We start from the raw sequence: 4148 nt of genomic DNA on the forward strand, positions 1-4148 counted from the left end.
TGTTGATTAATTCAGTGTTAGCCAACATCCCTACCTACTTCATATCATGTTTCGTATGGCCTAAGGAGTCCCTGGACAAGCTAGATGGTCTTCTTCGAGCTTTCTTTTGGCAGGGCAAGAACACGGTGAAGGGAGGTCAGTGCCTAGTAGCCTAGGACAAAGTTGTCTTGCCTCGTGCCAATGGCGGGCTGGGTGTCAGAAACCTTCAGGAACATAATTAGGCCATGATCTGCAAGTTTGTGGTGAAAGTTCTTCAATCATCAGACATTCCATGCTATCGTTGGCTCGCCACACAATATTGCAGTGAATCCATTCCTCATAACGCTAGCACGTGTGACACTGCTATTTGGAAAGGCTTCAAGGTTTGCATCCCCCTGGTCATCTCTTCCTCGCGATGCTCTGTTGGCAATGGGGCTCTTGTCTCTTTCTGGCACGATCAGTGGCTCCCGGAGGGCAGGTTGAGGCTCTTGTTTCCTGTCCTGTTCTCGTTCGCCTGGCATCCTTACTGCTCGGTTCAATCACAATATGCCACTGGGAACTGGAACTTGTCTCTGCATCCAAACTTATCACACTCTGCGGTTCAGCAACTTCACCAACTACAACAGTTAGTTGCGCTATCATCTCCTGTCAGCTCCAGGCCAGATTCTCGTGTGCCCCTCTTTCTTGGAAACAAGTTGAACTCGGGCCATTTCTATCGTCTGGTCACTTATCAGGGGTGCTTTGGGGTTTTGAGCAGTGGATTTGGGACCCAATAATCCCACTTAAATACAGAATCTTCCTGTGGCTACTTTCCTGGGGCCGCCTCAACACTTGGGATTTCATGACCAAAAAAGGTTGGGTTGCGGTGGCTCCTTCCGCTTGCTGTGACATCTGCCCGGCCTTGGAAACTGTCCACCATGTTGTGCTACGATGCCGGTCTGTCAATGCTATCTGGGATAGGTTAATGTTGAATACTCTCGCTTGCAACTCTCCGGATATCCAGTCTTTCGTCATTCAGGCAGGTAGCCAGCTACACTTCAAAAGACAATGGCACATCACTTTTGCAGCATCTGCTGTTGCTTTGTGGCACGCCAGGAATGACCGCATTTTCAATAACAATTGCTGGTGTGAGCCTCAGATCAAACCTACGCTGCCAGCTTGGTCCGGCTATGGGCCAATAGAGCCTCTAAACGAACAGTTAAGGCAGACATGTAGACGTGGGCCAGGATGCTTGAAGCTTAGATGCTTACAAGAAAAGTTTAGCTGACACTTTTCTTTGTTCTCTGCCTTTTCTTCCTCTTTCTCTCTGCAGGCTGCTTGTGGCCATGCACCATGGTGCATAAAGCAAGAATCTGTAACCAACACTCAGGCTCATGCCTGCTTTGAAATATACAATTGGCTCCGAGCCATCTTTCTTTTTCAAAAAAAAAAAACTAAAAATATAAATAAATAAATTTATTTTGTTTGATTACTATATAGTTGTAATGTGTTTGTTAAATATATATAGCATAATAGAATGAAAATTACCATATATGTTTGTACATTGAGATGGATCTTTTTTCCATGCATGTCATGATGAAGTGGCTTGCTTGCATGTTGAGAGATATATGGTAGTGGGGGTGGGCCTTTTCTCATGCATAATGTGCTTGATGTGGCATGCTTACATGTTGAGAGAAATAGTTAGTGGGGGCTAGCTATTTAGATATAGAAGATAACCAAAATGCAACGATGTGTATTGGGCCAACACAATGCTCATATTTTTGCAATAAATCTATCCAAAAGAACTTGCACTATTTCTAGTCAGTATTACCAGTTAATTGGTCAAAAGTGTGTTAATTATACCTGATAAAATTCCTTCAGTTAGAATTGAAGCCTTGGCTAGAACATAATTCGCCAAAAAACTAGAGCCCATTGCCCAACCGGAAGAGAGAGAGAGAGAGAGAGAGAGAGAGAGAGAGAGAGAGAGAGAGAGAGAGAGAGAGAGAGAGAGAGAGATTGGTGTATTCCTTGTTGTGGGCAGGACAGAGTAGCGGTTTAGCTCGATCTCATCCTCATCAAAGTCACTGATGGAATGCACGTAATGCTCATTTACTATAAAGTGAAATCGCAAATTCACTGTCAATGACTGCGGCAGATATGTTATAGAGTTAATGTAGATGCATCTTTTTTCGAAAGAAACCAATGTTTAAATCTGACAATTAATAGCTTTGGCCTCTGCACAATGTGATGCACACAACCATATTGTACAAATTATTTGACTTACAAAAAGGAAAAAAAAACTAGAGGCCATGGGCATAAGATATGCCTTGCGACAGTATCCCAAACTGCACCACTGAACCTACATCAAAATGTTAGCAGATAAAGGAAGCATCGCTCCAAGACAATGGCTTCAACGAGGGACTGCCCCTCACCTGCTGATGTGGACTGGTCCAACCAGATGCCAGAACAAGGGCTATCACCCTAAAGCAGGCCTTAAAACCCACACCTTCAACAAGGTAAGGACGCGTGGAAATTGACACTAGCTGATCAAGCCATAAGGCAAGATCTTGAGTTTTCACCTCAATAAAATGTATACACAATGTTTGCCACCAAAGTCGCAGCTCACCAATCTACCGGCCTACTAACACGGAACTAGCTGCCCAAAAGAGAAATCGCCGGAAGGGAAGACACTATCGCGTCACTTCCGATCAATGTCGTCCTGCTTCTCACGATGGTTGTCATTCATGTCACGAGCACGCTTAGTAGACGTCGCCACCAGATGTGCTGCCTTGGCAATTTCACTGAAATCAGGAGGAGAGGAAGGTTGTGCCTCGCACGGCCTCCCAATATGCGACCGAGCTAATGCCCAGTGCATCGCACCTGATCCATCTGATCCAGCAAACCTCGCCGCCTTTGAGGTGCACTAATCCGCTAATCGTCGCATCCGGAAGATTTTATCGACCAAGGAAAAACTCAAATGCCAAAATAAACAGGCCCAGTTAAATTCCACTAAAGTTTTAAAAAAAGAGTGGCCCTGACCACGATGGCAAAATTCCATTTTAAAGCGATTTTTTAAAAGACATTATATTGTATGAGAATACATGCAAGAGGAACACCCTTATAATTTGAGTCAATTGGAGGCAGAAAAAAATCAAATATGGAACGAGGACAAAGAGAACCATCTATCTAGAAATTATTGGAGATTCACTTTTAAAAAAGAGTTGCAACTCCTTCCGGCGCTGATAGGCGCCGGCGGACCGGCCCAATAGTTCGGCCGGTCAAGCCCGAGCCTTCCGATTCGGTTGCGCGTGGACGTTAGATTGGCTTCGTCTTCCTTTGACGGATATGTACAGGGAAAATACTTGTCTCTAAGAAAAATACTAAATCTCTACACACAGGATTCCATCTTTCGTGCGCGGCTCCAGGAAGGACAAGGGCGCCGGCCGTTTGCCGCTCGCACCACGATGCCTCGCCCCAGCCGCCCTGTCCGCCAGTCGCCGCCGGTCGCCGCCTATTTTTCTTGCCGCCTCCACCCATGCAACCACGTGCACTGCAGTTGCAGCTCCTGGTGCGACAGTCTCAGCTGTAGTGGCAACGGCTGCATCTCCGATGATGACGGCCGCATCCTTGGAGGCGGTGGTCACCAGCCGCAGCACCCCGTCGACGAGCTCCATGTAGCAAAAATGACTGCCGGTTGAAGCTTTTGCGGTCGCCGCTTGCAACAAGTTCAAGACTCCTTACCGTCGCCATGGAAAGCAATCCAGTGGATGCAGCAAAAAAATTGCTGGTTCCAGCTCAGGCTTCATCGATTGCAGCAAAAAAGGATACTGGTTCCAGCTCGCATCGGTACTTCCAGCAAAACTCTTGCCCGCTGCAGCTTTGTCGCCCTCCGCGGTTCCAACATCTTTTCTACACGGTTGTAGCATTGACTTTGCCGGTTCCAGCAAATCTCAATTCACAAAATCCACCGCCATTTGTTTCCAGCTTTTTTATTCAGGGTTTCCAGCTTTTGATGTTGTTGGTTGCATTATTTTTCTCAGTCGGATGCAACATCTTACAGCGGAGCAGGACTTGAATGTGGCTGGAGGTAGAAGAAAGCTAACCGATCGAAAGATAAGGCAAAAGATAACGAAAGGAGAAAAAAGGGCAGTCATGCGGGGTCCACCACGTACGCGTGAGATGTGTGTGTG

Source organism: Triticum dicoccoides, chromosome 7B (assembly GCF_002162155.2).
Source record: "Triticum dicoccoides isolate Atlit2015 ecotype Zavitan chromosome 7B, WEW_v2.0, whole genome shotgun sequence".
In the NCBI taxonomy this organism is placed as follows: domain Eukaryota; kingdom Viridiplantae; phylum Streptophyta; class Magnoliopsida; order Poales; family Poaceae; genus Triticum; species Triticum dicoccoides.